We start from the raw sequence: 27,727 nt of genomic DNA on the forward strand, positions 1-27,727 counted from the left end.
TCCTTCTTTCTTTCTCTCCCTTCCTTCGTTTTATAATACTTTTGTGGTAAATACTTTTGACTGGCTCTCTGAACACCCTCTCCAAGTGCTTTTTATGATGTGTTCCTATAATATAGAAGCTGGAGATCTAGAAATGATATTTCCCAGGCTCCATTGCAGTTAGGGTTCTACCTGTGATTAGTCAAGCAGACACATTGACACGAGACCTAGGAGGTGGAAATGAACAACATGAAGTGAAAGCCAACGTGGAAAACCAGAATCTTCTGGGGGCAGTTCTATCCCTACCATCTTAGACCAAGGAGTGAGTGCTGGCAGCAGTGAGCTTTTACCCCAGCATCCATTAACTATTCTTCCTAATGCTCTCCCCACTCCCCATCCAACCCTCTGACAGGTGTGTGTTGTTCCCCCAATGTGTCCATGTGTTTTCATCATTCAGCTCCTACTTATAAGTGAGAACATGCAGTGTGTAGTTTTCTGTTCCTGCATTAGTTTGCTGAGGATAATGGCTTCCAGCTCCATCCATGTCCCTGTGAAGGACATGATCTCATTCCTTTTTATGGCTGCATAGTATTCCATGGTGTATATGTACCATATTTTCTTTATTCAATCTATCATTGATAGGCATTTGGGCTGATTCCATGTCTTTGCTACTGTGAATAGTGCTATTGTGAACAATGAACATATGCATGCAAAAATATAACATCCTATTGTGAAGGCAGCTCATAAAAAAGGGGAAAGAGATTTCTCCACTGCTTCCTGTTGTGGCTTTATTCTCCTAAACATTGCTGGGGAGTCCATGTGAGGAGGACAGTTTGAGATGGACAAGTGCATTGCAACAAATTCCTTGTCTTTCTTGACTACATTCTGAAATTCTGAATGACTCTAAAAATTCTTAGGGAAAACAAAATGCAAACTACAATGTATCCTTCATGTACTGTTTCTGACTAGCAAATTTTATAATTATTTCTAAGAAGAATGTTTTATTTGTTTATTTATTTGTTACTATGCTCAGTAACTTTACAAAGAGTGTTCTTCTTGTCATCAGCTAATTATTTTCTTTATTTCTCTGGAGGCAACAACTGTAATTAAGAATTTAGCATTATTTGTCTTGGTTCAGAATTGATTCATCATTAAATTTTCTATGCAAAAATACATTATATTGTTTATACAAATTATTTTTAAGACTAAATCAATAGAAAATAATAGTAAAAATTTGGCTTACAAAATTATGACCTTAACAATAGTAATAAATTTAATTTCTATATTTGACTGATTAATAGGGGAAAGATATAAGTATGTTATAGGGGATTTGAGTAAAAATTAGGCTTAGCTTATAAATTATTTATTGAAAACTAGTTATGTGCCAGAAAATCTAAATAAATTTCTCAAAGGAGAAATAGCCACATTCTCTGACCAAGATACAATAATAATGAAAATGAATAATAAGGGCTAAAACAGATAAAAAAAAAAACTCCTTAAGTAGAAAACATTTTCCTTAACAACTGAGGAAACAGAGAAGAAAATTTCAAAAGGACAATTTCAAACTATCTAGAAAATAACCACAGTAAAGAAAATACACACTTATACACAACATTACTAGAGTCAATTTCAGAGGAAATTTTGGAGAAAAAAGCAATGAAAGCAGAAAATAATTAAAACAGAACAGTAAACAAAAATAAAGTAGAAAATAGAACATAAATTATGTGAAAATATATTCAAAAATATCAAAGAATTTGGTCCTTTAAAATCCTACCGGAATCCAAAATATAAAGTAAATATGGCCTTAATTTTTTGGCTATAGCATATTATAATCTTTGTTTTATATCTATTTTATCATTAATAACTTATCACTACTCCCTTACAATGGTCCAGTGATGTTCTGATATAAAAGGCGAATAATGTATTAAGATACAACTTAGGTTTGTTATGATGTAGACACTGAAAGAAAAAAGTGATACTGGGAAATGAGCTTTGTTAATTTTTTGGTCAGGTGTTCATGGATCTTTCCAGAAAAGGTATCAGTAATATTTTCCTTCCTTCCTTCCTTCCTTCCTTCCTTCCTTCCTTCCTTCCTTCCTTCCTTTTCTTTCCTTTCTCTTTCTTTCTTCTCTCTCTCTCTCTTTCTCTCTTTCTCTCTTTCTCTCTTTCTTTTCAGAGTCTTGCTCAGTCACCCAGGCTGGAGTGCAACGGCAAGATCTCGGCTCACTGCAACCTCCACCTCCTAGGTTCAAGCGACTTTCCCGTCTCAGCCTTCCAAGTAGCTGGGACTAAAGGTGCCTGCCACCACGCCCGGCTAATTTTTGTGCTTTCAATAGAGATGGGGTTTCACCATGTTTGTCCGACTAGTCTCAAACTCCTGACCTCAGGTGATCTGCCTGCCTTGGCCTCCCAAAGTGCAGGGATTACAGGCATGAGACATCACACCCAGTTGCAGTCATACTTTCAAGAAATCATTCATTAAGTCCTTGCACTTTCGGTTCCATACATCTTCTCTGCTGTCCAAGGGGACTGTCTTGACAAAGGTATTAGTCAGGTCATACAAATATCCAAATTTCATAAATGCCAAAAAAGACCCAGCTTTAAGCGATTTCTGAAGAAATGGTGGCAACAAGTTTACCCTTTCAGAGCAAATAATTTAGTCACTGTAGCTATGATCCAGATTATCTTTGGGATAAATCTGCCCTGATCTTTGTTTGGTATTATACTTATTCCTGTTATCTAATCTCTGTAGATATTGCTTCAGAGGGAAGCATAAAACTCTTACTTATCTGTGTCTTCATCTCTCTCCTCATTTTTAAGCCCTGCAATTCTACTTCGCATTGCACACAGAGCATTTCCACCAGGCAGCCCTACCAGTGGTTTAAATGCAACATGGCCCCAATCCAGCCTCCTCTTCAGCCTGTTCCCAGGTCCCCTGGCTTGCCAGTATAGGTTTTGGTATAGGGAGATCCAAGCCAGATGTTATCTTGGGAATTGGGGACAAAGTCAGCACAGAGAAGCCCTGGATGAAAATCAGATCCTGGGTTTAGGAGTTGAACAGTGCAGTGAAGTGAGGCTGTGACTGGATGTCTGGGCAAAGGACAGCAAAATCAAATGTGAGGCCAGGCACAGTGGCTGATGCCTGTAATCCTGGCACTTTGGAAGGCAGAGCCAGGAGGGTCACTTGAGGCCAAGAGTTCAAGACCAGCCTGGCAACAGAGTTAGACCCTGTCTCTTAAAAAAGAAAAATTCAAATGTGATAGTTACCAGAAATTGGAGAACTGAAAAAGAAGTGTACATTAGCATTTGAAAAAGCAGACCAGAGAAAGGGAAGAAAAGCCTTGGAGAAGAAACACCGGTGGGCTGACTCGATGACTATGAACATCTGCAATGACCAAGCACAGCCTAGCTCCTGTGCTTCAAGTGTCTAAAAGGAGCCACTTGGACACAAGAACTCCTCTTCCCAGTTAGTATCCCTTTCTTGCTAAAAAAAACAAACACCCAAAAAGCCAGCCTACATTTATCTTGACCTACAGCCTGATGACCTTCACTAAGCCAGTGTTCTCAGGAGCATCACCTATTCTGGAAGTCCCACATGTGATCACTTTGTCTGGTCAGTTTAGCCTTCCTAATGCCCTTGAACTTGTCCCACTCTTTCCCCAGCTACCACCCTAGTACAGGTCTTCCACATCTTATCAGGATTCTGCCCCTGGCTTACTTTTCATCTTCCTATCTCCAATTTCTCCTTCTTTTTTTTTTTTTTCTTTTTTCTTTTTCATATGCCTACACAGGCTCAAACAGTCTCTCCTTCTTTTTCTTAGACAGGGTCTTGCTCTGTCACCCAGGCTGCAGTGCAGTGGCATGATCACAGCTCACCACAGTCTCAACCTTCTGGACACAGCCATCCTCCCACCTCAGCCTCCTGAGTAGCTGGGACTACAGAGGCTCACCACAGTCTCTCCTTAAATCAGCTTCTATAATGCCACCAGGGTTTTCTTCTTAAAACCCTGTTCTGTCATATTCTTTCAAGTAGCAAAACTTTTCAGTGGCTCTCTACTGTCCGTGGGATTTAATATAAACTCCATAAGGTGGCTTTTAAATTTTTCCATAGTCCAACCCACATCAACCTCTCCAACCTCATCTTTCAGACATCCATCTTGTTCTCTTCTAAAACCTACTCCGCTGATATCACTGCTATTTTCTCTATAATTCCCAGGCATACCAAAGGCTTTCACTTAATGTACTGACCTCAGAGCACAAATTGTAGCAAATGCATCCTTTCATTTTCCTGTGGATAGAGCAGCTCCTTGAATGCAGGTGAAATGAAACAATCCACCTATTTAAAGTGTATAATTCAATGGTTTCGGCATATTCACAGGGTTGTGCAACCATCACCACAATCTAATTTTAGAACATTTTATTCTCCCGTAAAAGAAACCCCGTATCCATTCACTCCTCCCCTCTCCATTCCTAAGCAACCATTATTCTACTTTGTCTCTCTATAAAGCTGCCTATTCTGGACATTTCCTTTCAATGGGATGATACATTAATGAGGGCTTTTGTGTCTGACTTCTTTCACTTAACATCATGTGTTCAAAGTTCAATCCAAACTGTAATATGTGCTGACATTTCATTTCTTTTTATTAGTTGATGGACATTTGGGTTGTTTCCATTTTTTCAGCTAATACAAATTATGCTGCTATGAACACTTGTGTGCACACTTTTGTGTGGATGTATGTTTCAATTTCTCTTGGCACTCCTAAGAGTGCAACTGCTGGGGCATATGGTAACTCTGTAAGTATTTAACTTTTGAAGAACTGACACATTGTTTTCCAAAGCTGTGGCCCATTTTACATTCCACCAGCAGTCTATGAAGGTTCCAGTTTCTCCACATCCTCATCAATACCCGTTCTTGCCTCTCTTTTTTATTACAACCATGCCAATGGGCGTGAAGGGGTATCTCACTGTGGTTTTGACTGGCATTTCCTTTATGCCTAATGATGTTGAGCATCTCTTCATGGGCTTATTGGTCACGTCTATATCTTCTTTGGAGAAATGTTGGCTCAGATTTTTTTCCAGTTATAAATAGATTATATGTCTTTTTTAATTATTATATTGCAAGAGTTAGTTAAATATTCTGGATACCAGCTCTTGTCAGATATATGATTTCAAATGTTTTTTTCCCATTTTGTGTATTGTCTTTATATTTTCTTGATGGCATTGCTTGTAGCACAAAAGTTTTAAGTTTGAATGTAGTCCAATTTATTTTGCATTTGGTGTTCTATCTAAGAAAACATTGCTAGATCAAGTTCATGAAGATCTACTCATGTATCTTCTTCTAAGAGTTTTATAATTTTAATAATTTTAGCTGTTACATTCAGGTCTATGATCCATTTTGGGTTAGGTTTTTGTGTATGATGTGAGTTATTTTTTAACAAATGCTACCGAGAGCAGAGGGCTTTTGTTTTTAATACCTAAAGGGAGGGAAAAAAGCTCTTTCTCTTTCTGTGGTTTGATAACGAACAGTCTCTGCCATTTGATAAACAATACTTACTGAGTCATTTGTGCAAACGTTTGTATGTCTCCATGATAAAATACAAAGAAATTATAGTAAGTATCATAGTACTACAACCCAAGACCAATTCAAATGAATTTAGAGCCATTTTCCGATTGCTCCTTCAAAGAAATAGACTCTGGTAAACCCGGTTTGGATTGAGTCCATCCATAGAAAGATTATTCATTAATCTGGCATGGAATCTTTGCCTTAAAAATACAGAAGCCGAAAAAAAAAAAAAAAAAAAAAAGAAATCCACCAAAACTTTAAACAGCTAAATCAGCAGAGATAGTGTAAAATTCAACTTCAGGAAGTGTATGCATTTCATATGTGTTTTGCATGACAGTAACCATGTAACTTTACTCAGTTAATGTGAGCATCCCCAAAGACGTTTTTCTTCTTCTTCTTTTTTTTTTTGGCTCTGTCACCCAGGCTGGAGTGCAGTGACACGATCTCAACTCACTGCTACCTCTGCCTCCCGGGTTCAAGCAATTCTCCTGCCTCAGCCTCCCAAGTAGCTGGGATTACAGGCGCCCACCACCATGCCCAGCTAATTTTTATATTTTTAGTAGAGATGGGCTTTTGCCATGCTGACCAGGCTGGTCTTGAATTCCTGACCTCAAGTGGTTCAACTGCCTCGGCCTCCCAAAGTGCTGGTATTACAGCCATGAGCCACTGCACCGGGCCTGTTTCTATGTTTAGATTCCATAAATAAGTGAGAACATGCCATGTTTGTCATTCTGTGCCTGGATTTTTTGACTTATAATGATCTCCAGTTCCATCCATGTGGCAAATGACAAGATAACATTCTTTTTTCATGGCTGAATAGTACTCCATTGTGTATACGTACCACATTTTCTTTACCCATTCACCTGTTGATGGAATTTGGGTTGTTTTCAAATCTTGCAAACAGTGCTGCAACAAACACAGGAGTGTAGATATCTCTTTGATATGCTTATTTCCTTCCTTTTGGATATATACCCAGCAATGGGATTGCTGGATCATATTGTACATCTATTTTTAGTTTTTCAAGGAAACTTCAAATTGTTCTCCATGGTGGTTGTACTCACTGTGGTATTGATCGGCACTTCCTTTATGACTAATGATGTTGAGTATTTTTTTTCCTGTGCTTATTGCTCAGTATCCGCCAGGGGCAACCGTCCCTTGAGGCCTTTTTCAGGAGAGCTAGAGTCTGCTATAGCCCAGAGGAACACTAGTGGTTTCCATGGCCAGGTCAGTAGGATATCTGAGCATTCTAGGTCCAGAGGGGACAAACACCAAGTCTGGCAAGTCCACATCATCAGAGAAAGGCAAGCAGGAGACAAAGGAGTGGATGGAGGAGGAAGGCCAGTGCTTCTAGTCGAGGAGCAGGGACCTGGCAGGAAAGCCCTGTCCCACCCTCCCTGTCAACTGTGTATGCAGGCTGTCCTCATGTCTCCCAGCTCAGAGCAAATATCTCATAGGATGGGCTCATCCACAATCCATGCCCAGCGCACTACTCCAAGTTCATCTCCGTCTTCTCCTCATTAAACCTTGGCTTACAGTGAAAGGAGTTTATTTCTCCTCCTCTAAACACACCATTGTCATTACCTCTGTGCTATTTCTCCACTCAGATAAGTCCTACCCACTACACAAAGCCAACTCAAGACCTACAGCTCCATTCTGGCAGTGTCAGAAGCACGACTTTGACAGTTCATGACCTGCTTTATGACTTGTTTCTCTCTCTATAGACATATTTTAATCTCTTCAGCTACATTACAGGAGCAATAGTTATACCTCAACTCTCTTAGTACTGGCACAGCACCACCACTGGCACTAAAATGAAATATATGCTAGCTCATATTAACACATAATCAGCACCTACTTTAAAATAAGAATAGTAGGAGCTACACTCAAACAGAAAACCAAATACTGCATGTTCACACTTATAATTGGAAGCTAAACAATGAGTACACATGGCCATACAGAGTGGAAAAATAGGCATTGGAGGCTACGAAATATGGAAGGTTGAAAAATTACCGACTGGGTACAATGTTCACTATTTAGATGACGGGTTCACTAAAAGCCTAGACTGCACCAGTATGAAATATATGCATGTAAGGAATCTACACTCGTACCTCCTAAATGTGTAAAAATTAAAAAAGAATAGTAGGAGTTATAAATACAGAACAACCACTACAGGTCAGACATCTATAGTATCTCATTTAATTCTCAAAACAATTCTATGAGACAGTGGCATGATTTCAATTTTATGAGTTATGAAAATCAGGCCTAGAGAAATTGGATAATGAGATAACTACATTGTCTTCTGAACACCTGAATTGTGATTATTAAGAGGTGGCAATTGGTGGCTTCCTTGTTAATACGTTTGTGATGGTGTCTACATGTCCACAGCTAATATAATTTGCATGCCCGTCTTTCACATCACACAGTGAATTCAGGCATGGCATCTTGTATTTTCATTCAAGTATGTGACACACACCGTGTACTTGTAAATATACTTAGCTGCTGGATGATCGTGGGCAAGTCATTTAACCTTTCTCTTGGCTTAGTTTCCTCGTCTGTACAATGAAAACAACTCCTACCTTAGATAATCGTGCAAGACTGGAACACTTTTTAAAGGTTTTATTGGTTTTTAGGGAAGGAATAAATGTACATTTTTTTCCTCTAAGAATATATGATTGATATAATCAATAAAACCTCAAAAATTGCTGATTATTTAAAAAATGTATGTCACTGAAATGGATCATTGGTAAATTTGATGTCTCCTAAGCCTTCATGTATGCCACCATATACAGCACAAAAGGGCTTTTATTTATTTGTACATTTACATGTTCTAACCATCTTTAAAACCAGATAAATGCCTTGTTTTGAGAGGAAGTGTTGATAATTGAGATCTAATATACTGACTTCGTTCAATGGTTTTAAGCCAAGTTATTATTATTTATACTCTTATATAGGATGTCTCCATGTCTACTGCTTTTGAGGTTTGACTGAAGATCACCTTCATTCAGGCATAATCCTGTCTTCATGCATATAATCTTAAAACATTAGAACTAGGAAAGTAAGCTCAGTTTAACTTTACCCAAGCATTTCATTTTATAATTGAGAAAACTTAGAGGTAGGGAAGATAAATGACTTTCTTACAGTGTTTATTAGTTATTTATTCCACATCTGAAAAAGGGCTTAAGGTAATTTACAGATAAAGACAAGAGAAGAAAAAATAGAATAGGATCTCAATAGTGGCGAAATTTAGCCATAGATGTGATTCTGGATGTCCAAATGTGATTCTGGATGTCCAAATGGCAAAAGTAGAAAGCATCCTTTACAAAATCCAAGGTGCCTCTGGTTACATCAGATCTTAAGTAAAGCACAGAGTTCCTCCTGAGGACTGAGAGAAATGCTTCAATCCACTATTAATACATTCTTAATTAGGAAGCAACTCTAGGCCGGGCGCAGTGGCTCGTGCCTGTAATCTCAGTACTTTGGGAAGCTGAGGCGAGAGGGTTATTTGAGCCCAGGAATTTGAGACCAACCTGGTCAACATAGTGAGAACCCACATCTGTCAAAAACTAAAGTAAAACGAAGGCAACTCTAATGTGACTCCCAACCTGGTTTCTTTCCTTCATGCCTTCCATGTCATCTTAATTGCATATGATAAAGATTATTTAAAATAAAACACCCCTTTCATTTCTTACAATTTATCTTTCCTTAGGAATAATTACTGTCTCTCATCGTCCTGTATATTTTGCCAATCTATAATAGTTAACACTTTTCACACAGCTGCATCTCATTGCTTGAAATCTCAGTTCTAGGCCAGGCATGGTGGCTCACACCTGTAATCCCAGCAGTTTGGGAGGACAAGGCGGGCGGATCACCTGAGATCAGGAGTTCGAGACCAGCCTGACCAATATAGTGATACCTCATCTCTACTAAAAATACAAAAATTAACCAGCTGTGGTGGCACATGCCTGTAGTCCCAGCTACTCGGGAGGCTGAGGCATAAGAATCGCTTGAACCCAGGAAGCGGAGGTTGCAGTGAGCTTAGATCGAGCCATTGCACCACAGCTTGGGAGACAAAGGGAGACTCAGTCTCAAAAAAAAAAAAAAAGGATCTGCGTTCTAGGATGGCAGAGAGCAGGAAACAACTTTACATTTACTAGTTTTCCACAGCCATGGTGGAGTGTTCCACAAAGAGTAATTGTTCAAAACCGCTCAACAAAGAGAAGGAGAAGAATAAAGAAAAGAATAGAAATATTAGTGTATACTCTTATTATCTACCTATGGACTATTTGACTAAAATATGGTGGCTGTGAAATTGTGTTTAATCTACAATGTTTCTGGCCCTTAGAGGCATGTGAATAACAAAGGCTTATTTCAAATGTCAAAATACAAGGAAGATAGATAATACTTGAGTTGTTTTCAAGGGTAACTTCTAGGGGGGATTTAATTTTGTTTTGTTCTAAATGTTTGAAACAAGATATTTTATTTTTGAGTTCATACTACGTGCCAGGCATTATTCTAAGTGCTTTGCATGTACAGACTCATTTAATGGCTGAGTATTTGTAAGCCTTCCAATAAATATAATGCCAATTCCAATGCCCGTATTTGATCCACTGCAAAACTGCCCCCCTTTGCCCTCTTATACCCTTCTCTGAGATGCTGTAAACCATACTCCATATTTTTACTTTCCTTACTACCATTTCTGACAGGATGTTGCTGATACTCAAGCACTTTTTTTTTTTTTTTTTAAAGACAGGGTCTTGCTGTGTTACCCAGGTTAGAGTATAGTGGCATGATCATGGCTCACTACGGCTCGACTTCCTGGGCTCAACTGATCCTTCTGCTTCAGCCTCCCAAGTAGCTGGGACCACAGAAGAATGCCACCATGTCTGGCTTTTTAATTTTTTTTGTAGAGACAGGGTCTCATTGTATTGTCCAAGATGGTCTCCAACTCATGGGATCAAGGGATCCTGTTGCCTCAGTCTCCCAAAAGGTTGTGTTTACAGGCATAAACCACAGTGCCTGGCCTTCAAGCACCTTTGAGTGAGTTCTGATGAGAAAATTGGACAACTATATTGGAGCATATGGAATCACATTGGCAGTAATGATTTGATATCTGGAACACTTCTAGTCAATCAAGATGATATCCCACAGAAACAAATGCCAATATTTCTGCTCAACTGGAATGTAGAAAGAAACTAAAGATTCACACAGACACACACACACAAACAAAACAACAGCTCCTGCTTCATAGGGATGAGGTAGTTAGTGCCTGTAATGTACTCATTATAATGTCTGGTGCATATTAGTATCAGCTGTTATTTCTATCATCATCATCATCATCATTTTTATTATTGTGTTTTCCCTCTAAAACCAGCAATGGAAAAAAAGTGTCAATCATTTATTCTCTCTCTCTCTCTTTCACACACACAAACATAAACACACACCCAAGTCCACAAGGAGATGGTTACTTCTGTCTGTTGCATTTTCATGCACCTGGAGACTGAGTTAAACTGCCTTTTTTTTTTTGTAGGTCAGGCACACTTTTAAAAGACCAAGCCACTGGAAGGACATCTGTAAGTATAGTTTCTAGAACAGGGATTCGTAACCATTCTTAACAAGGAAAGAACTGCACTGGAATCTCCTCGAGTCTTTTTTGAGTCGTATCTTAGGCATCTCCAATCCATTTTCCAAATCTTAGCATTACCGCCCTCCCCTGAAAGGGAGCTGAGCACCGCCACAAAGAGAGTGGCTGTCGATGAGAGTGTGTTATGCTTGTGAACTAGCAGGTGGAAGCAAAAAAAAAGAAAACAGAAGAGTTGACCACCGTGGTTGCCTAGGGCAACAGATCACATTTTGCCGGATGTGGGTTTAGGGCATCCTGCTTTGCCATTTGTTTCCAGTTCTTTTACGGTCCTTCTTACTTTTAGGCAGAATCCATCATATATAAGGTGGTGGGGAGTTGGGGGAGAAAGTATAAAAAGGAAAGCAAGCAAATGACTATTTTAGGTTGTTTTTGTTACCAGAGGGCAAATAGTGCATTCTGGGTGTAGGTTTAAAGATGAATTAAAATCAGATTGTAGGGACAGGCCCCAAACTAATTGCAAATGCTGTTTACTTCCTTTACCCTAAAAAATTCTGAATACTTTAGAATTCACCTAATATCCTCCTTTCAGTTGCATAGTCAACACATAGTATACGACGCAATACTTGTGAATTTATCTCAATCTATGCTGTCCAATTCAGCCACTAACCACATGAGGCCATTTAGCACTTTAATTGTGGCTAGTCTGAAATGAGATGTGCTGTGTGAAAACACACTGGATTTGCAAGATTTAGTATTAAAAAATGGAATAAAATAGCTCATTAATAATTTTACTATTACTGGCAGGATGCCTGTAATCCCAGTGCTTTGGGAGGCTGAAGTGGGAGGATCACTTGAGGCTAGAAATTTGAGACCAGCCTGGGCAACATGGTGAGGCCCTCATCTCTACAAATATTAAAAAAAAATAATCTTACTATTACTTTAATGTAATATAATTTGAAGTATATCAAAATTAAGTAAGACATTATTTTTAAAATTTTTAGTAAAAATTTATGTCACTTGATTTTTACTGTTAAGTATAATTTCAAACATATTAAACTTAATATAACTTCAAACAATCCACTTTTTAATAATTTATTTTATTAAACGAAATATCCAAAATAATCATTTGATCCACAGTGCTATTATCATTTTTGGATCTATCATTTAATAAAATAAGTGATTAAAATTAACATCACAATTGGGCACAGTGGCTCACATTTATAATCCCGGCTCTTTGGGAGGCCGAGGTGGAAGGACTGCTTGAGCCCAAGAGTCCAAGACCAGCCAGGGCAACATAGTGCTTCGTTTCTTAAAAAAATCAAAAAATGAGATGGGAATGGCTGTGATCATGCCACTGCATTCTTACCTGGGTGACAGAGTGAGGCACTCCTTCAAAAAAAAGAAAGTCATGGTTCTTTTTACTGTTTCTAATGTGGCACCAAGGAAATTTAAAGTTTAACATGTAATTTCCATTGTATTTCTACTGGACAGCTCTGGTCCAGAGTGCTACAGTTCTGTTACTGCAAGTGCCTCAGTATTTGACTCAAATATGTTGGGTTGCGGGGACTATATCGTGTGAATGTAATCTGAATATTACTCATTCTGTGTTACATTAGATTCTCACCATTTCCTTTCCCACTGCATTTTATGCTTCAGCACTGCTAAAGTGTTTTACAAATCTGATGCCTGGTGTATCTTTCTTCTATTTGGCCACAAGGTATAGGAAGACATTTCTTTTCTTTTCTTTTTTTTTTTTTTTTTTGAGACACAATCTCACTCTGTCACCCAGGCTGGAGTGCAGTGGTGCGACCTCGGCTCATTGCAAGCTCCACTTCCCAGGTTCACGCCATTCTCCTGCCTCAGCCTCCCGAGTAGCTGGGACTACAGGTGCCCGCCACCACGCCCATCTACTTTTTTTGTATTTTTTTAGTAGAGACGGGGTTTCACTGTATTAGCCAGGATGGTCTCGATCTCCTGACCTCGTGATCTGTCCTCCTCGGCCTCCCAAAGTGCTGGGATTACAGGCATGAGCCACAATGTCTGGCCTAGAAAGGCATGTCTATACCTTTCTCCCTCAAAGCACCTCTTGATCATCCCCACAAAATATTTGCCCTATAATCACTGTCTGCACCATATTATCTCTGTATCGAACATTGCACATTCTGCACTGTCATGTTTTTTTTTTTTTTATATGCCTGTCCTTCTCACTGGACTGGAAGCTTCTTGAGAGTAGGGACTATCTATCTATTTATCTATCTATCTATCTATCTATCTATCTATCTACCTACCTATCTATTGACAGGTCTACCTCTGTCACCCAAGCTGGAGTGCAGTGGCGTGATCATAGTTCACTGCAGCCTCAAATGGCTGGACTCAAGCAATCCTCCTACCTTAGTCTCCCAAGTAGCTGGGACTATAGGTGTGAGCCACCACACTGGGCAGGGGGCCATATCTTACCCTATTTTAGTTACACATGCCCCCTACACTGGCGTGGGGGTGGCCATCAATAGACGTATGGTGAAACTGGAAAAAGTTCCAATTATATTGCATTGAGCAGAGTCTGATTCAGTTGAAGTGTATGTTTCAGTACTGTGGCCCACTCTGTAAACCGGCCTTGAGGAACAAAGAGTACTGTTCATTTTAGCTTGGGCATTCTGCAGTGGTCTCACGGCCGTCTTTTCACCACACTGCACAGCACTTACCCACATTCATGGCCCAAGCAGCTTCAATTCTGTGTGTTGCTTACAACAGGGGAAATATAATGCCACAGAATGAGTAAACACATGAAGAAACAGTCTTGGTTTGCTAAGCCATACCGTTTATGAAATTTAATCAGAAGGAAGCCATTATCTTAAAAGGAAAACAATACTGCATCCAAAACCTAATGAGTTCATTGCCCTACCTGTCACTTGTGAATGTTATGTGATCAGCAGAGATGCATGCGTTTGTCAATGCTATAAAAACAGTGGCCTTAGATAAATTTACTTATTCAGTAACCTAATTGTGATAACACACTATAATATGATGTGAAATCACCTGAAAAAGATTTTGTGGGATTCCCCGCTTCTGCCCCCACATAACTAATTCGTTCTTTTCTTTTTGAAATGAAATCCTAAAAACACACTTGAAAGACTGAACTTCTGCCCCATGGGAAACAGTCTACGAGGTGGTAATGAATAGCTTTTAGCAGCATTCTACTGAATATTACTATTTCGTTATTATACTGGCTTGACAGCAGTTAACAACTAAGATAAATGAAATGTCAGTTATCTCGATCGCTGGTTACTTCCTAACCACTTGCAGCTTTCCAAATATCTTAACAGTGTTATCCAACATTCTTCAACAGCTTCTAGAGAATTGTTAGCCCTGCTCTAACACTTGAATCCATTTGAAATCCAGCTGTGTAAGGGAGAAACATTCCTATCTTCCAAATCTGGTTTGAATTTTGAAAATATGAACATTTTAAACCTCCAGGCACAAAAAACTTCTTTGTGGGAAAGGTCTCTGTCCTCCCTTCTCCAGAATGTTGTTTTTAAACTGCACAGTCATGGAAGCCTTGTATTGCATAATGTCTACATCACAGGTCAAGAATGTATGTGGTCAGGCATGGTGGCCTATGCCTGTAATCCCAGCCCTTTGGGAGGCTGATGCAGGAGGATCACTTGAGCCCAGGAGTTTGAGACCAGCCTGGGCAACATAGCAAGACCCCATCTCTGTTAAAAACAATTTTAAAAATTTTATGGATGGGGCTTTTAAGTATTCATTTCTTGCTTTTCACTTCTCAAAGATAATTTCCATTGTTTTGGTTATTATGGAGGTAGAACATTGCTGACTAGCCAACTATATTCTTATTTTACCTACCTAATAAAGATTTCTGGTCAACTCCTTCTCCAAGTTTTGAAAGAATAATTAAAGGTTTTAGGATTGCAAAGACTCTGTTTTATGTCCATCTTTCTTTCTTTCTTTCTTTTCTTCTCTTTCTTTCTCCCCTCCCTCCCTTCCTTCCTCCCTTCCTTCCTTCCTTCCTTCCTTCCTTCCTTCCTTCCTTCCTTTTTCTTTTTGGACAGAGTCTAACCCTGTCACCAGGCTGCAGTGCAGTGGTGTGATCTTGGCTCACTGAAATCTCCACCTCGTGGCTTCAAGCAATTCTCCTGCCTCAGCCTCCCGAGTAGCTGGGACTACAGGCATGCACCACCACGCGCAGCTCATTTTTGTATTTTTAGTAGAGATGAGGTTTCACCATGTTGGCCAGGATGATCTTGATCTCTTGATCTCATGATCCGCCCATCTCAGCCTCCCAAAGTGTTGGGATTACAGGCCTGAGCCACCCCGCAGCCTATGTGCCATTTCTTAAGCTGTGTAGCCTTGGGCAAATTTCCTAAACTCCCTTAACTGCCATTTCGAATTTGCAAAATAGGAGCAATAACAGTATCTTCCCAAATAGTTACCCTGCTCTTAGCCTTATATATAATAAGCACATCAGTATTCCCAATTGATACTTCATATCTACATCCAAAATTGAACTTCTAATCATCTCCACTCCAACTTGCCCACTTCAGTTGATGACAATTTCATCCTTCCACTTGTTTAGGCCACAGACTTCGAAGTCATCCTTGACTCCTCTTTCTCAAACACTCCACATTCCTTCTGTTGGGAAATCTTATTGGCTCTACCTTCAAAATATACGCAGAATCCAACGCTTTGTCATGGGTTCCTTCCTTTTACCTCTGCTCCCCCAGGTTTATTCTCGAGCAGTCAGAGTGAGCCTTAAGTCAGATCATGTTATTCGCCTTCTCAGAATCTTGCAATGGCCTCTCCATTTCACTCAGTGTGAAAGTCAAAGTTTTATAATGGCCTCTGGAACCCCACATGATCTGCTATCTCCCCGCCTTTCTCATACTTCTCCAACCACATCTATTTCTCTCTCCCTTGCTTATTTACCTCTAACTACGTGGACCTTCTTGTTGCTTCTCAAATCCCCAGATATGCCCCTGCCCTACAGCCTGACCGTTCCCTGTGCTTGGAACCCTGTTCCCCCAGATAGCCACTTGGTTAACTCCATTGTCTCCTACACACCTTTGCTGAAATCCTCTCAATGAGGTCTAGCCTGACCACTTATCTCATATTGCAACTTCATCTTGCTTTTCATTTACTAATACCTATATTATTTACTTATTTATTATGCTTATTGATTAGCATCTGTATCTGCCCACCAGAATACAAACTCCATAAATGCAGACATCTTTGTCTCTTTTGTTCACTGACATTCCTTGCATCTATCATAGTGCTTAGCAAACATTTTTGACTGAAAATGATTGAATTGTATTTAAACTGGAGATCTGGTCGGGCACAGTGGCTCATGTCTGTGATCCCAAGACTCTGAGAGCCCAAGTTGGAAGGATCACTTGAGCCCAGGAGGTCGAGACCAGCCTGGGCAACAAAATGAGACCCTGTCTCTACAAAAAAAATTTTAAAATTAGCTGGGCATGGTGACACGCACCTGCAATCCCAGCTACCTGAGGGGCTGAGGCAGGAGGGTTGCTTGAGCCCAGGAGGTTAAGGTGCAGTGAGCCTTAATCATGCCGCTGCACTCTAGCCTAGATGCTGTCTCAAAAATGAATGAGTGAATAAATAAGTAAATAAATAGTGGCGATCACTTCCTAAGTTATACATTCTTTCTTTTTTTTTTTTTGGCCTCCTTTATTTATTTTCCTCATATAAGTTACTTTTTTTTTTTTGGACATGGAGTTTCACTCTTGTTGCCCCAGCTGGAGTGCAATGGCACAATCTCGGCTCACTACAGTCTCCGCCTCCCGGGTTCAAGCGATTCTCCTGCATCAGCCTCCCGAGTGGCTGGGATTACAGGCATGTACCACCACACCTGGCTAATTTTTTTGTAGTTTTAGTAGAAACAGGGTTTCACCACATTGGTCAGGCTGGTCTTCAACTCCTGACCTCAAGTGATCCTCCTGCCTCAGCCTCCCAAAATGCTGGGGTCACAGGTGTGAGCCACCGCGCCCAGCCACATATTCTTTATTCCACTTAAAAATCATGGTTATTTACTGATGATTCTTGGTCACTTTATCAATGTCTAAGGTAGCACAATTTCTGTGATACTTACTATTATGGTACTTGCTATTAACTATTTCTAATACATGTTGTTTTTATGCTATTCAATTAAAGTAAGCTGTCTTTACTGAACAGCACAAGCTACTTGTGACCACCCAGAGTCGGTGGGGAACCTGACTCCAGTCTACCATGCCAGTGTTCTTTAATCCCCAGTTCGACACCATCCTTTACAAATGTATGTACATGCTTCCTACAAGCTTTGTAAAAATTAGCACATTCAGAATAATGATCACCTCTAGCTGAGAAATGGGGGAATGTTATTGGAAGGAGACCAGGAAATGCCTTGGTAAATATTCTACTTCTTAAGCTGGGTGATAGGTACCTAGATGTTGGCTTTATTATTATTTGCTATGATTTATATATGTACATCATCTTTTGTAGATATGAAACATTTCATAATAAAACATGAAGGAAGAAATGAATTTAGTCATGATTCACTTGCTCTAATATCATTTTTTATGTCTCTCCAGTTTGATGTGATGTAGCTCTCTGGATGCAAACCTTCCAGTCAGTTTGCGGAAACACAATTGCTGGGTGATTTAGCGTGTATCCCCCATTCCAGCCCACAACCATCTCACTGATGAGTCTATGACATGAGACTAAATAAAAATATCCCCAACAGAATCAGAAAAAAATATTAAATTCACTGCTTTGTTGATTTAATCCACCTAGCCGGCTGTCACGTGGGATTAGAATAAAATAAACACAAAAATGAAAACACACGATTGCTAACAAAGCAGATTCTTTTTTCAAGACATATGTAAAAATAATAACTTCAAAGTTGATTATAATGTCTTGTCTTCCCAGGAATAACAAGATAAGTTCTTTGCTTGGTTTCCTTCTATTCATTCTTCTCCCCTGACCCTGGTTGGGGTAGACCAGGGACCCCGATATGTAGTCCCACAGCACTCAACTCTGGTTCCACATGGAATTCTACATGTCCTTTTACACCTAGTTACGTCTCCTCTTCTAGACTATAAACTCATTGTGGAAAGGCCCCAGGTTTTTTCATGTGTGCTACTATCAGATGGCCCAGTTCAAACAACAGCTCTGTTTCTTACTTCCTGTGTAAGTTTCTTACCCTTTCTGTGCTTTCATCTTGATATGACGATTAACAAGATGACACATCTAAATTAGTTAGTACAGGGCCTGGTAGTATTTATAAGTAAACATTATAATAATTGTTATTTACTATTACTATATGATGACCAAAGAGAAAACTGAGTTGACAGAGAAGAAAGAAAATAACTCTTATGATTCTTAATTATTCAAGTTCATGGTCAATGCTCAGGAAATGTTTGAAAACTGAGTCATGGAATCAAGCTCCAGAATATGTGGAATAATGAGAATGTTACCCCTCTGCTTGCTCATGCCTGAGGTTTGGGACCAGTGGAGCCAATGGGATCTCAGAGGCTTGTGACATTTCCATGGTACCACTCAGTGAAATTAATACATTCTGCACATTTAGCCAACATCTTCAGAGTCCTCATTTTGGAGTCACAAATTGGCTAGGAAATGATGGTGAGGTGGTGGCAGATCACATCTTCTAGTCCCCCAAAGCTGTCCTCAGGGTCTGCCCTTCCACGCTGCAGGTACAATCTAGTCTCTTTAACTGGGTATAGGTGTACAGGTATTCCTTCATGTGGCTAGTTCTCTCTTTTCAAGAGAAATCTAATGATCACTGTTTCGGATATCTAGCAGTTTTCTCTAAAAGTCATGTTTCTCACGATAATTAAAAGTGTAATACATATTAAAAAATCCCCATGCAACCAGTGTAGAAACCTTACACCTTAAAATCTGGCATTTATTATGTACATGAATTTATAATAAATGCTTAAGCTTTAAGTGACTTGCCTCTTAGATGACATCAGTGACATAAAACACACACATCCATTTTCATACTGAGAAAATACCAGTCGTGTTAATAAAAATTGTTGTATTTTGAGGTGAGAATTCCTAAGATCACTCTAGTTCCCATAAAATAAACTCATGGGGTCCTATGAAATTGTAATGATTGTGGTCCAATAGGCTATGGAGGCAGACAATTTATCACAAGATTTGTGGACTCACTAAAATGTTTTAGGCATTAAAAAAATTAAAATAAGGCCGGGCGCGGTGGCTCAAGCCTGTAATCCCAGCACTTTGGGAGGCCGAGACGGGCGGATCACGAGGTCAGGAGATCGAGACCATCCTGGCTAATACGGTGAAACCCCGTCTCTACTAAAAATACAAAAACTAGCCGGGCGAGGTGGTGGGCGCCTGTAGTCCCAGCTACTCGGGAGGCTGAGGCAGGAGAATGGTGGAAACCTGGGAGGCGGAGCTTGCAGTGAGCTGAGATCTGGCCACTGCACTCCAGCCCGGGCGACAGAGCGAGACTCTGCCTCAAAAAAAAAAAAAAAAAAAAATTAAAATAAAATGGAAGAGAATTAGAAGTAAATGAAAATAATAATGCTCTTTGAAAGTAAGATGGCTTAAAGAAAATTCAAAGTAGCATATCAAACAGACATTTATGGCAATGAACTTTAGAAGTAGCTCATTCTAATATTAATATGGACCTATTTAAAACTTTCATTGATGAGTGAAAAAGGGCAAATAAATAATGGATAACTGGAGAACATTCTTAGGATATAAAAATACAAAAAATTTAATAAATACTATAAAACCTAGTAAGTATTGTGTTTAAGATTTAAAGTAATGCCATAAAGTAATTCTTATTACAAAGTTATATTTCTTGAGAAATGGCAATTGAAGGATTTCAAAATATTATATTGACCTGTTCAAGTTTGGACTCTTTCTTATCTCAGTTTTCAAGTAAGATGAAAGTTTGCCTTTTTACCTATAGGCTGGATATTGACTGTGCTTTTACAGGAACTTCTCAGAAACAAAAGACTTCAAAGATGTTGATATTTCAGAATGTAAGAAAATCTGTTATCATGATTATGATTATTTTCTCCATTTTAAAAAAATTCATGATCAGCAATTCTAATGTTGCCAGTATTCCAGTTGGGACCACTTCAAAGAAGTATAGCGACTCCTTAATTGCTATTTTAAGGACAGACATAATGTAGTCCAATCATCTCACTTTACTGATATTATCTGAAGTCCAGGGAGAAGTCATGCAAGTTAATCAAGATAATCTTTATCTAGTTGGGGCAGATATAAGAGCCAGAACCCAGGTCTCCCAAGTGCTAAGAAAAGACACAAATATTAGTAATTATTAATAGTTCAAGAATTAATAGTTTAAGTAATTATTAATAGTTTAAGGACACACATTATTAATAGTTTAAGGATGAAGTTAAATTTCTTAGACCTTTCACAACACGTTGAGCAGACAGGAAATACCACTAGAAGACGTTACAAAGTATTTCTCAGCAGATCCTTGCTAATTTCGTCAGCCGGCATCATCGTCCTGGCCCATGTGCCATCCATTATTCCAGTGAGGTCAGAGGGAAAATCGCTGCTCTAGGTTTATGAAAAACGACAAACTTTTCTTTTCTGAAATTTCTGTCTGGAGATCCAGATTTTAAAAAGAATAGTAGCTAGTACAAGCGCCTTTGTTTAAACCACGTTATGCCACCAGAAAAAACATCTCGAGGCGTAATAAACTCATGGGCCTTTTTCTTCCGTTACTTTCCTCTAGTACTCCGTCTCGTTAAGTATCACATTAAAAGTTCTTTTTGTAAAGCTATGTCCTGAGTGGCTCTAGGAAACACATTTCACGTTCCACAGAGGTATGAATGCTAAGAAATATCTTCCTGGAAGGAAAGTAAGAGGTACACCGGGCTAGGTCTTTGGCGGAACACCTGCGCAGAGATTCTTGGAGCCATTAGGACATCCTAGTTAGTTTCCTTCATTCTATAAAAGGCCCTCTGAATATCCATTTCAAGCCAAATTACGAAACTTGTGCCTTGTGTCCAAATCTACCTTTATGGTATTTTAAAATGAAAATGAGAATAATTCAGGGGAAAACGTTGTTTTTAAAAAGAGGAAAGAGTTGTCCAAAAGTTTTAGAGGAAGGAAACCCTCTAAAATGCATCAGACTGCGAGCCACACTCAAATTCTCACACGGCTGGCATTTAATCTACAGTGCCCGAAAAGGCCCCTCAAGAATCCCTCCAGATTCGGGTAGATTAGGGCTCCTGGACCTGCTGACCTGCTGACCTACTGGACTTGCAAGGGCTCATAGCAGTTCCCCGTTTGACCTTGCAGCAATTTCCTGGGCAGGAAATCTGTCAAATCTGATGCAATAGCTCGGGAAAAGGCAAGCCCAAACCCCAAACCCCCACACCCCGACCCTCGCGAGTCGGGTCCAGTGTGGAGATCAGCGGAGGGGACCCTGGGGACCCGCTGCGCTCGAGGGCCACGCCGGGGGGCGCGCGTTCACGAGGCCAGAGCCTGGAGTTGCGCCCAGCGTCGGACCCGATGGGCTTGACGAACGGGTTCCTTACAGCCCCGACGGGCCGGTGCTGGCGCTCCCAGGGCTCCCGGGACCGGGAGCACCACTTACCTCGACTGCTCTGCCGGGCGCTGCGAGGGCGCGGGAAGGCGGCGGGACTCCGGCCGGGAAAGCGACGCGCGGTGCAGACGGCCGCACCCGGGCTCCAGGTCGCTACCCCAGGGAGGAAGTGCTGTTAGTCCTGCCCTTCCCACGCAGCGCGCAGACGTGTGGCGCTATCCGAGCTGCTTTGCTCCGAGGTGCAAGGAGGGCCCCTGGTTAGAGACAGTGGGACAGACAAGCATACGCGTAAAGGACTCCGAGTTAGGGGCTGCTTTCTCCAACTCTTCGAGTCTGCGCCTGATTTTCTATCCCCCAGCCCATCCCTACACAACAACTTTGAAGGGATTTTTTTTTTAAATTCTGGGAAACGTTGCGCCTTCCTCTCTCATCCCTCCCCTACCTGAGCCGCGCGCGCCCTTCTCTCAGGAGCGTCTCCTGGCGAATGGACCCATTTTGCAGCCTAGACGCAAGAGGGACTAAGGGACTTGGGGCCAAGTGATGGTTCCACCAAAGACTGAGAGGCCGATTTATGTTGCAACGGTCTGCCTAAGTGTTTACTTCAGCACTTTCTGGGCTTCCTCTTTTGGGCCGATTGTGCAAGGCTTCCCGGCCGCCTGCAGCCCGCCCTCAGGGGACGTGGTGCAGGGCTAGACTAGCAACACGCGCGTCCCGGCCCAGAGTTCAGCTGTCTCTCGGGTGGGAGTGGAGGAAAGGCGCACTGAGCAGAGGCCCTTTCTCAGCCATCAGATTGGTAACCTCACCCTCCTCCCTCCTCCCCACGTTTAAACACGCTCAGTTGGCGGGCCGGGGTTTAGAGGAATGGCACGAGCATGCATTGCTAGTAGAAATCCAAAATGGCCTGAACCTCGTGGAAGAGACGTATGGATTCGCCTTTTGACCCCGTCATCCCACTTCCAGGAGTGTAAAAACGAAGATCTGCTGATGAAAATAAGTAACGCACACGGCACAGGGCATTCATGGACTCACTATTTGCAATAGCAAAGGACTGGCTGGAAATAGCACCTGTCAGTTGGGAGTGGAGTTTCCTGAGAGAAAGTTGCTGGAGAGATCTGAAAATACGAAAGTTAAAATCAGTTATGATTTGTAAATGCGGTTGAATAACCCTCCCCTTCTCCTTTACAGCTGTGTCTTCAAAGGCTTATATGTTGGGGAAGGTGGTGAAGATATAAAGACAGAAATTAGATGCATGTGTTAATTAGGCAATTTCAAATAGTTCTGTCATTTATTTAATAAGAAACTATTTCCTAAGCACCTACACTTCTAAGAACAATGAAAATAGAGGGAACAATTTCTGCTCTCATGCATGGTGCCTTCTATTTGGTAGAAAGCAGACAATAAACAAATTAATATTTAACATGTCAAGGAATGTAAGTGTTTTTGAGGGAAGTTAAAAGGTGAGGGACAGAGAGTGATGGGCATGGTGATGGAGTGACTATATTAGGGTAAATAAATGATAAATAAATAGAAAATATAATTTCTCATGATTTTCTTGATAAGTTTCTTTTCTCTAGCTTTCTTTATTGTAAAAATACAGTATTTATTTAAATACATATAATATGTGTTAATTGACTGTTTATGTTATCAGTAAGGCTTCTGGTCAACAGTAGGCTATTCGTGGTTAAGTTTTGGGGGAGTCAAAATTATACATGAATTTTCAACTGTGCAGCAGTTTGGTATTCTTGAAACCTGGCATTGCTCTGTTACAGTAGGTAGCTAGTCAGGCATGAGCAGGGCAGGAGAGGGGTCCCCCAATCCCCTACCAGGAATGTCAGGTGACCATCAGATGATGATCAAGCAGTTGTTATCTCTAAAATAATAATTGGCCATAGCCAATTATTAGCCTTACTGATAACATAGTCGATTAACACATATTATGTTATGTGTATTAAATACTGTATTTTCACAATAAAATAAGCTAGAGAAAAGAAACTATTATAAATAAAATCTTAAGGAGAGAAAATATATTATTTATTTATTTATTATTTATTTATCCTAATTAATATAGCACCAGGGAAACGCAGTCTCCCAATAGATAGAAACACCTGAAACTGGTGTTTCTGTCTGATAAGTGACACTTGAGCTAGATCTAAATGGCATGAGAGATTAATCCACATTGGGTTCTTAGATGGGAATATTCCAGGCAGAAGGAACAGCACATTCAAAGACCCTGAGTTAGGAGAGCACTTAAGATATTGGAAAAACACCAAGGAAGTTAGTACGGCTGAGCAGAGTGAGATGGGATCAAAGAGGAAATGGTGCCCAGATTGTGTGTTATTTGGGAGCTGTGGAAGAGAATTTGATGTGAGTGAGATGGAAAGCCAGTGGAAGGTTCTGAGCAGAGTTGTAAGTGCTACATAGAATGTAAAATCAAACAATGAGAGTGACTTTCTCGGGGTAGGGAAAGTGGTCAAGGATCAGATCACCTCTTTACAAAGTAATGAGAAGGGGCAGTCATTCAGAAACTTGGGAAAGGATTCTAAGAGAAGGAAGAGCAAGAAGACGGGTTGAGATAGGAACACAGGAAGTTCAAAAGAAGGCAGGTCAGTGTGCCTGGAATGTTCTCAAAGAGTAGGGCAGCCATAGTGGATGGGGACAGAGAGGTAAGCAGGCATCAGAACAAGCAGAACCTTGTAGCCAGCATTGAGAACTTCAGGTTTTATTCTAATTGCAACGGGGGCTACTGGAATGTATTTAGCAACCTAGTGCATGATTTGACTTAAGCAATAAGCCATCCTGCCAGTTGGTGATTGTTCGGAAAATCGATTGAAGCAAGAGAAGAGCGATTGCTCAGAGGCTGTGGTCATAGTCCAGATGAAAGATGATAGTAGCTTTATTAGTATTCTAACAGTAGAGATGGTGAGAAGAGTTTGGAATCAAGATATAGTTTTCAAAATAAAACCAAGGCTTGGCACAGTTGCTCGTGCCTGTGATATCAGTGCTTTGAGAGGCCAAGGTGGGAGGATCACTTGAGGCCATGAGTTCAAGACTAGCCTGGGCAACGTAGCAAGACCCTATCTCTACAAAAATGGGGAAAAAAATTAGCTGGGCATGGTGGCTTGTGCCTGTGGTTCCAGTTGCTCAGGAGACTGAGGCAGGAGGATTGCTTGAGCCCAGGAGTTCAAATCTGCAGTGAGCTAGTATGATGCCACTGTACTCCAGCCTGGGCAACAGAGCAAGACTATAAAAAAAAAAAAAAAAACCAAAAATAAAAACAAAAAAAACCACCTAGCACAGTGGAACCCATAGCTTTTGCTGATGAGTGGGCTGGGAAATGGGGTGGGAGTAAGGGAGTGGCAGAGGGATTGGAAACTGAATGGAAACCGGTATGACTGGAGTTATGGAAGGTCTGGTTAGAGGTAAGGTCAGTAGGGGCAAACCATGTAAGGTCATGTGGAGTACGTCAAGAATTATTTTCTCATCCTAAGAGCAATGAGAATATATTAAATAATATTTTAAGCTGGCAAATGATGGGTTTTATGCTTTAGGAAAATCACTCTGGCTATAATTTGGGGAACTGATCAGCTGAAGAAAAGAATGGATGCAGGAAGACTTCTGAGTTAAGTTGGGAAAGAAAATACAATTGGCCTTTGAACTGCTAGCAGCAGAATATATCTGAGACATGGCACCAGAGTATGTTAGCTTTGGCGAAACCATACGGGTCTGTAGCGACCTAATTTCTTGCCTCCTCAAAAGAAAGAATTCAACTGAGGGGCATAAGGCAACTGAAGAGACCGAGACAAGTTTTAGAGCAGGAGTGAAAGTTTATTAGAAAACTTTAGAGCAGTAACAAAAGAAAGTAAAGTACACTTGGAAGAGGGCCAAACGGGTGACTTGAGAGAAGTGCGCTGTTTGACTTTTGACTTGGGGTGTTACACACTGACATACTTCAGGGTCTTGAGTTCCTCCTCCCGATTATTCCCATGGGGTGGGCTGTCCACATAAGCAGTGACCTGCCAGCACTTGGCAGGTGAGCATGCACAGTGTGTTTACTGGAGTTGTATGCATGCTCACTTGACGTGTTCTTCCCTTACCAGTCAAATGTCCCTGGAAGGTCATTTGCCAGTTAAACTCCACCATTTTACCTCTTAGTGCACATGCTTGAGCCCACTCACCCAACTCCTGAGATCTCATCCAGAAGATGCTGATCACCAGTTTCAGGTGTTTCTATCTATTGGGAGACTGCCTTTCCCTGGTGCTGTCTGTGATCAATTATTATTTTAGAGAGACAGTTAACAATCCCCTGACCATCACCTGATAGTCGCCTGACATTCCTGGTAGGGGGTGAGGGGAGCCCTCTCCTACCCTGCTCATGCCTGACTAGCTACCTACTGTAACAGAATAATGCTAGGTTTTAGGGGTACCAAAGTGCTGCACAGTTGAAAATCCATGTAAAACTTTTGACTCCCCCAAATTTAATTACCAATTGCCTACTGTTGACAAGAAGCCTTACTGATAACATAAACAGTCGACTAACACATATTATGTTATATGTATTAAGTACTGTATTTTTACAATAAAGTAAGCTAGAGAAACTGTTATTAACAAAATCATAAGAGAAAATAGATTTCCTATTTATTTATTTTTTATTTATTTTCAGAGTCGGTCTCACTCTCTTCCTGGACTAGAGTGCAGCGGTGAGATCATAGCTCCTTGTAACCTCAAACTCCAGGGCTCAAGGGATCCTCCTGCCTCAGCCTCCTGAGCAGCTGGGACTATAGGCATGCACCATCACGTCCAGCTAATTTTATTTTGTTTTATTTTAAACAATTTTTTGTAAGATGGGGTCTTGCTATGTTTCCTAGGCTTGTCTCAAATTCCCAGCCTCAGGCGATCTTCCTGCCTCGGTCTCCCAAAGTGCTGGGATTACAGGCATGAACCACTGTGACTGACCTCATATTTACTATTTATTTAGTGAAAGTGGATCATCATAAAGGTCTTCATCCTCATCTTCTTCACATTACTCAACTTTAGGAGGAGGAAGAGGAGGGGTTGATCTTGCTGTTTCAGGGGTGGCAGAAGCAGAAGGAAATCCAAGTATAAATGGACCCATGCAGTTCAAACCCATGTTGTTCAAGGGTCAACTGTATAATGGTTTTGACTAGGTCGGCAGCAGTGGAAATGCGAAGAAATGGGTGAACATGAGAGATATTTAGAAGGTAGTTGGCCAGAGATTGAGAGGACTGGATATAGGCAGAGGGAGAAGAGTGGGGGAGGCAAGGATGACTCCTAAGAATCACGTTTATGTGATGGTGGCTGACAGTCCCATTATCAAGATGGAGAACTCTGGAAGAGCAGTATTTGGGCAGGGGAAGATAGTGAGTTTTATTGCTTGCAAGTTGAATTTGACAAATCTTTAGGACATCTAAGGGGAGACTTCAAGTAGAGAATTGTATATAAGAATCCTTTGCCCAGAGAAGTGTGGTTCAGAGTTAGAGATATACATTTTAAGTAATCATCATATAGGTGGCGATTTATGAGTTTGCGTAGAGAGACTATGGTGTGGGATGAAACAGAGGCCTCAGGCTAAGCCTTAAAGAACTCCACTGTCCAAAGCAAAGGACACAGAGCCCACAAAGAACACAGAGGGAAGAGCGTTAAAGGGGTGGATGGAAAGCCAGGGGAAAGTGCTGTGCAAGCCACAGTGTGGGAGGATGTGGTCAGCCATATCCAGAGATGTTGCAAGGACAAGTCGGACAAGACTGCACCATGGCAATTGGCTTTAGCAATGTTAGTGACCTCAGAAACCAATTGTAATAGCGTGATGGGGCTGGAGGCCAAAGTGGGTTGAGGAGTGAATAGGGTGTAAAGAAATGAAGATGGTGAGCAAAGCAACATTTGTCAATAGTTTGCCTATTGTATTGATCTGTTCTCACACTGCTAATAAAGACATACCTGAGACTGGGTAATTTATAAAGAAAGGAAGTTTAATTGACTCACAGTTCATCATGGCAGGGGA

General features: G+C 40.7%; 1 protein-coding gene across 2 annotated transcripts in view; it reads right to left on the reverse strand.

Moving 5' to 3' along the window:
* The window catches only part of LOC117082219 (amyloid beta A4 precursor protein-binding family B member 1-interacting protein), a 129,619-nt gene extending 106,812 nt beyond the window's left edge, over nt 1-22,807 (reverse strand). For both annotated transcript variants that reach the window (XM_033208864.1, XM_033208867.1), the window contains exons 1-2: nt 22,151-22,807; nt 21,760-21,962 (exon numbers count right to left, since the gene is read on the reverse strand). The gene's annotated coding sequence lies outside the window, so the exon portion shown is untranslated. The remainder of the gene's footprint in view (nt 1-21,759; nt 21,963-22,150) is intronic.
* Between the last annotated feature and the right edge of the window lie 4,920 nt (nt 22,808-27,727).

Source organism: Trachypithecus francoisi, unplaced genomic scaffold (assembly GCF_009764315.1).
Source record: "Trachypithecus francoisi isolate TF-2019V2 unplaced genomic scaffold, Tfra_2.0 Lachesis_group9, whole genome shotgun sequence".
In the NCBI taxonomy this organism is placed as follows: Eukaryota; Metazoa; Chordata; class Mammalia; order Primates; family Cercopithecidae; genus Trachypithecus; species Trachypithecus francoisi.